Genomic DNA, 7,475 nt, shown 5'->3' with positions numbered 1-7,475 from the left:
ACTCAAGTACCGCAAAATTGTACTCAAGTACAAGTTGCCAATATCTAGAATAAAAAACTAAAACAGTGTAACAAACAAGATCCCAGCCGCTGTTAACGTGTGCCAGAAAAATGAGACACCTGCACATCGGTGGAAGTACTGACAAAGTCAAAGTAATACTGCAGAGTGAAAATACTCCATTAACAGTGAAGCTCTGCATTTAAAAATCGCACTGTTGTGCATTTTACACATCGGATTGTTTCCCGGTGTTGGGGAGAACTCCTGCTTCTCTGAAAAGTTCTCTCAGAGCTGCGTCAAGTCTATATTGCATGTGGAGTTAAAAAGAAGTGAACTTACCTCTGCTCTGTAGACCACTCCTCATCTTCTGATGTCCATAATGTTGGAGTTTCATCTATAAAAATGCAGCTTATTTTTTAATAATTTGACTGTAATGGGTTTTTAGGTACAATTCTAATCAGCTAATTAGATATTAACTGTAGCTGCTTGTCAATGAAATGTAGTGGAGTAAAAAAGAACAATATTTATCTTAAATTTAACAGGGTAGAAATACAAAAATGGCTAAGAAATGGATGAAGATTGCTCAAATCAAGCGCAGTAGGCTATACGAATAAGTTCCCTTAGCTGCTATCACCATTGCATCTGCACAATGTAAAGTGACACCTGTCAAGAAATGCAGTCTGACTTTTTTCTACTTTTCTGAGTAATAATAGTTTCCTGTCAGGACACTGACCGGCTGAGGATCCTCCAGTTTTTCACAGTAAACATTTGGGGATTTGGACTTGATGGAACAGAGTCATGATTGATGTTATTAGTAACACCTGCTCCTCTCCTGCAGGTCAGAGTGTCTGCGGTATAAGGAAGGACTCTTATTTAGTGCTTCAGTACAGGCAGGTGTGTTCACCCAGTCGAGCCTACACAGTAACAGAAGAAAACATATTGTCTGCCGCAGATGACCCATTAGGGACTGAAGTCATTTCCAATTAAGTGACAGTTCAGAAACATCTCTCAGTTAACTTGTACTCATTTGTTGCAATATCAGGGTATCACCAGTGGTCCAGATTTCATCAAAATGCTACAAAATACAAAGTGTATTCAGAAATGCGGGGATGTGCTACCATCACACTAGTAGTGGGTTTTATCGATAAAATCCTATGAATTAAAGGAATATCTTATCTTATCTTAAATAAGGCTCAATTTCACAGAGGACTGAGAAAAATTCTTCACATTTGAGAGGCCGGAGCCAATGAATATCTGACGTTTTTTCCCTTTAAATTAATCATCAAAATTGTGACCCGAGCAGGAACGTGTTTATGGCTTATCCTGCAATTTAAATACTTGAATATACTCCATCACACAAATTATATAAATATCCAATATTCTCGTGTAGCAGTCTTGATTGTTCTCGTGTAATATTGCCTACCATCATCTGTCACACCAAGAAATATAATGAAAAGGGTAGAGCAAAAACTGATCCGCTTCTATTGTGTCACAGTATATATTGTCCTTGTGGCACTAGTGACACTTGTAATGTCTAATTTACTGTATAATCTGAACAATAATGGAGGTCAAACTGCAGCAGAGGCCTCACGACTTTCACACTAGGCTTTCTCAGTGCAGAGCCGCGTCACAGAGTACAATTTATTGATTAACCTTTGCCAATAAATGCCTCTCCTAATAGTGACATTTCCTCGATAGATGGTCAATGCATCATGAGCATTATTGCCCTGCCCGCTGCTTGTCCTTTTAACCCCGCAGACTGCACTGACCGTCACATGAACCTTACATGAACCCTCCACTCGCAGCCATGACCGGGTCACACAGCGGTCAATGATCGGACACACAGGGACAACAGTACTTAATGACTTTATTAATAATATGATTTCAAAATAAAAAATAACATTAAAATAACATGTTTTGTCCTCGTTAACAACTTGCATCATATGGCCACATGGTGGCATTGTAATGCCAAGTTTTTTTGCTTTTTTTTAATTTTCAAAAATACCAAATTGTTCTGCCATCCAGTTCATTTGTTCTGTCCGCCGTTTGTAGCTTGGACCACATATATGGGACACATTTCTGACTCCAGCCTCCCCCCTTTACCCCCAGTTAAAAAAAAAAAAATCAAACCTTTATAAATACAGGCAACCCTGTCCCCTTGTCACAGACACATTATGACGACCACTGACACATGCCCCCTCCCACCCCCCTCCACATAGTTGCAAGGAACTATTTGCTCTATATTTTTGCTTTTTCCTCATCGACTAAAGATCCACACAGTAGATATTCTACCTTTGCTGTATTATACACTTATTATATATAATAGTCTCAGCTGAAACGCTCCACCCCCACAGACTTCCTCAGAGTTGTGAAGTGGGAAGGCCATTCTGTAGTCCCATTTCCATTTTTCCCCCCCCTTTTCATTAATATCTTTAATGTTCCGTAACATAGAAACACAGGATTCTCCCAGTAAATTAATCGTTTCAGAGATATCGTGTTTTATTTGTCAGTTTGGCATGGCGCAAGGATCTAAAAACTGCAATACCCATCAGCCTCAGCTGCTGCCATAGAGAAGGAGCCACTCAGAGGCACAAATTACAGTGAGAAATTAAAATGATTCGTGGTTGCAGTTGTAAACAAAACATGGCGCCATAGTGGCAAAAACGCTCTAAAAGTGACTCAAAAATTAAAAACATGAACTGATTTAAGCTGCAGATGATAAAAAAAAAAAAAAAAGCAGCAGTCTTTTCTTTTCTAGGTTACAGAATTTGAAACTCAGTGATTGGATGTTCCCTGCTGCAATGTTCCCTGGGAGTTGTAGTGAAATAAACACATTTTCTAATGCAGCTGTGAATCGTTTGAACTGAGTATTGCATCTGGAGAGTTTTATGCTGATTCAAGCATTACAGGAGCTCCAGCTGTGAGTCACATAACGCTGACTGTGGGAAAAAATGAATGGCACTTTCACTTTAAGTACCGGGGGCATCCAGAACAGCTCGATCCCACTTTCCAACTCTATTGTTTTCTATGATGTGTTTCCTCCGGCTCAAGTTATCATAACACAATCATTTCGGGTGTGTAGGTACGGATCTATGAATGAGTAGAAGAGAAACACTCAAATCATAACTGGACATGACACAAAAAGTAAAAACATTTTAGCTCAACAGTCCAGTTCCCTGAACCAAAGTGTGGACTCCTCTCGCTGTCGTTCTGGTCCAGTTATTCATACTGGAAGCAGAGGGTGATAACTAGGTTTAGCTCGTCCAGCAAATATTTTCCGACACCTGCTTGTCGGTGTTCAGCTGTCATCAGAATCATGACACACAAAAACATACAGGGAACAGGCCCCGTAACATTTGACTCCTAAAATAGATCCAAGGGGCATGTTTGTTTGTGAATAATAGAGACAAATCATGCCAAAATAAACACAACTAAATAAGAAACAAACAAAAAAAATGGTTGGCAAAGGAAAAAAAAAAAATCAATTCATATTGTATTGCATGTAAATATTGTATAAAATCCTTAAAAATACAGTTTAGGTAACTACTTAAGTACTGAAGTCATCACAGCCAAAAGTGCAGAGGTCCATAAATAAAACATTGACTGTGGGTAGACAGTGGGGCTTCTCCAGTCCCCACGTAACCTCCCTCTCAACCACCACAACAAGGGACTGAATGAGTGCCTGGTCAAAGGTCAGAGTTCATGAACTAGGACTTAAAAGTTCCCACATCGATGCGCAGAGAAGAGGACAGGAAGGTTGTTTTTTTTTCTTTTCTGAATCTCTCCTATCGCTGACAAACACACTCGCAGATGCACAAACGTCACTCACACAGTTTCAAAGTTCATTCTCAGTAATCACGGCCTGAAGTTCTGTTGACAGAGGCACACCTAGAGAAAATGAGGGTGGGACGGGGGTAGAAGTGAGGACGAAAGTGGGGTGGGGTGGGGTTTACTGCAGGGCACATAAGGCGGCAAGGATCCTGGTTTTTCTGTCTTTTTTTTTTCTTCTTTTTTTTTTAAGACAAGTTTTCCATGCTTAGACAGCGTTTACAGTAAGGGCAGAGGGAGTGTGTACACGTCGCTGAGCCAGGCAGGCAACAGAAAGAGAGACAGAGCGAAGTATTAAAGCTATTGAAGCGTCAGAATATAAAAACACTGTCGGCAGGAAGAAAACAGAAGAGGAGGGGAGGGAGGCAGGGAGGAAATTGCTCATTGAAGGTTTGCACCACAGTGGGCTGTGTGTGTGTGTGTGTATGTGTGTGTGTATATATGTGTGTGTGTGTGTGTGTGTAAAGCCTAGAGGGGCCACAGGAACTAACACACCAGGGGCCTGAATCAGGAAGCAAGTTCACCTCAGTCCGGCTTTCTTTGGAGTTTCTGGCTTCACAAAACCTAACACTGGTGGTCCTTAAAACCGGTCTCACAAGGCTGGCTACTGGCTCCATTAACCCCCGATTAACCAAAGCGGGTATGAGTTCGTTTACGTTAAAGAGATGCAACAAGAAGCCAATTACATGCCACATCACGAGTAGCGTAATTATTATAAGATCTCTTTCTGGGGAAATTTTGTCAGTGCAGCAGCAAGAGGTCATATTCAACAAGTTAAAAAAAAGATCAGGATAAGTAGGAAATACACAGTAAATGTGACAAAGTTTATATAGATAACATAAAAAGTAGACAATAACAGTCAAATAATGCAAAAAACAAATGCTAAAAGTAAAAGGCTGTTGCTAAAAGAGGGCGTCCTTATGGGCGTCAATAAACGGAGACTCCGTTACTGACAGGAGCTAAAATGAGACAAAACATTATCATTGACATTTTGCGTCCATGTTTCTTGATAAACAATTAAAATGAGTAATTATAAGCAATAAAGAACCTGACAGTTCAAAGTAGCATTAAGAGGAAATGTGAGTGTAAGAGGTTTGAGGAGAGGAAATCATAATTACTGCTAATGTTTCAATGGCCACAGAGAGGAAACCTCCGACTGGCTCGCAGGTGTCCGTCTGAACAAGATTATGTGTCTGGACTCCTGAAACATGGTTCAGGTCAACAGTTTAATTGGTCTAAATCAGTGCACAAGGTATATTAAACTGCATGTAACCACAGGGACAATACTTAACCTGATTTAAAGCCAGTGTGAAGTTAAGCTAGTGCGTATTTCTTATTTGTAATGATAGTCACTTTGAGGCTACATCTTCTCCTGAGCTGCAGTAATGGATCATTAAAGGACCACGCTATGACAATTACATTAATGTGCAATCAAATACAACTGTAAAAATCACTCAGTATTGAGAACTATGGCCGATTTGCTTTGTGCTTCTAGCAAGAAGCACTGTTGAGGAGTACGAAACTGCAGAACACCCGTGTGGCTTCAGTGTGAAGACGCTGAAGTGCAAAGTTATTTTGAGTCATCAGACTTTTCTGCACGCCATTACCCCTCTTCTCTCCCCTCGTTTCCTGTCACCTCATCTACTGTCAAGGCATAAATATACTTTATTAAAAAAAAAAAAAAAAAAAAAAAAAAAAAGAGTTGGTATCTGGTCGTACTACAAAAATCTCTTAAATGAGATGTGGTTTGGCACAGTTAAAACGTAAAGCCTAGAGAATCTACCGATGTTGCTTTGTGCTCATTATTTCTAATTGTTCACAGGTTTAAACAAGCAGCAAAGGTTTAGAGATCGACATCGGTTAAAGTGAGCCAGCTTCGCGAGACTGGTCAGCTTAGCTCAAAGTTATCGGTCTAACCAGCTAATCTTGCTTCATGATGCAGGCCTCTGAGAAATACATGTCAAATATTCAGGGAGGGAAAACACAAGGAGTGTTTTGTTTAGCTTATGTTTCCTGCCCACATGCCCTTTGTTGATGCTCTTCAAGTGCCTCGTAACTTGGTATCAAATGCTCCACCGTTACTCACATACTTCACACCGTTTGAAGAGGGAACCCCGACCCTACTCGACGACAACCGTCTCACGAAACACAGCTGAGGCAACTGTTACTAGAGCTAATTAATGTGATTGACTACCACACAGCCACCTGACGCTTCCTCTTTAAAACACTGAACCTAATGTCAGATCGCAGGAACATAACGACAGGACCACCGAGAGAGAGGAAATTAGTGGTCTTAAAACTTCTAGAGGGTTCATTAACAGAAACATCGCTGATAAAATGACAACAGCCAACAAAGACACTGGTAGAGGAGTAGCAGGGATGGAAGCCATTAAGACAATACTGAATATTCAGGTATCCCTATTATTAACACTTGTTTCCCCGAAGAGGGTATTTGGGCGGTGGGGAATGGGGGGTGGGGAGGCGGGGGGGTTTCAATCTGTGTGACCATGGCTAACAGAGCGCACACCCCCCCTCACACTGCAAGTCGCAGAAAAAGGCACTAGAGTGGGGCTGTTGCTAGCCGTAGAAAAGTAAAAGCGATATACATTCATAGCTCACAGGTTATTTTAACCGCAATCTGGGAATAAATACACAAAATGCACTTGTAGAAAAATAAAATGTAAAAAAGCGTGGCCCCTATTTTTTTTTTTTCCTTATTTTTGGATTCTGGGAGACAAGTATGGCTACTTTTTCACGGCTTTTTTTAAACCCCCCACCCTATCCTACCCTAGCCCACCACTTAGAAGGCAATTCAGGAGTGATTCTCCACTGCTCTGGCCGCGAGCAGTCGAGCCCTTTCATGCACACCAATATGGGAATAAGGGAGGAGTATGAGGGTGGAGGGGAGGGATGGAGTGAGGGGGCTTCATTGGGAAGAGGATGGGGGTGAAGGGGGGGGGGGGGGGGGGGGGGGGGGGGGGTGAGCGAGCTGTTGGTAGGAAGTCAAGGCTCAGCTTTCAGTGCCAGGAAGTAGAGGGGAAACTCAAGAGAACAGAACATGTGTTTTCAAATGTTCAGACAACAGAGAAACCTCATCCAAAACACGGACACACACGTCTCAGTGTCGTCATGTACAGTGTTAAATATAAGGACCTGGGAGACATGTGCATGAATCTGGGAATCACCTTACTCAAACCCCCTGTTTAGCATTTCTAAGCACTATTGACGTTTAATAAATGTTTATAACGCTCTATAATGTAGTTCTAAGTACATGTACACACAGTTTTCAGTGCACCCACTCCTATAAATATGGATTTTACATTATTACAACTGTAATTGTTAAATGTTATCATTCATCATCTGTTTATACACCAGCTTTCATTTATGTTTGCCCACAGGAGGGATTATAGTTGACAAATACACTAAAAATACAGCATACATCTGCTTACAACTACATTACAGAGTGTTATAAGTCATTAAGTTAATGTTTACATACTGCTTAACAATGATAAAGAAGGGGTGAAATTAAGTATTACCTGAATTTGTATTTGTTTGTCGTATGTGTGTGTGTGTGTGTGTGTGAAAGGAGGGAAACGGCTGTTGTTTGTGCTCTAGCTTCAAGAACAAAGACAAGTCAGTAACCACAAAGA

The sequence above is a fragment of the Pempheris klunzingeri genome, chromosome 6 (assembly GCF_042242105.1).
Source record: "Pempheris klunzingeri isolate RE-2024b chromosome 6, fPemKlu1.hap1, whole genome shotgun sequence".
In the NCBI taxonomy this organism is placed as follows: domain Eukaryota; kingdom Metazoa; phylum Chordata; class Actinopteri; order Acropomatiformes; family Pempheridae; genus Pempheris; species Pempheris klunzingeri.
Note: the sequence above shows the minus strand (reverse complement) of the source record.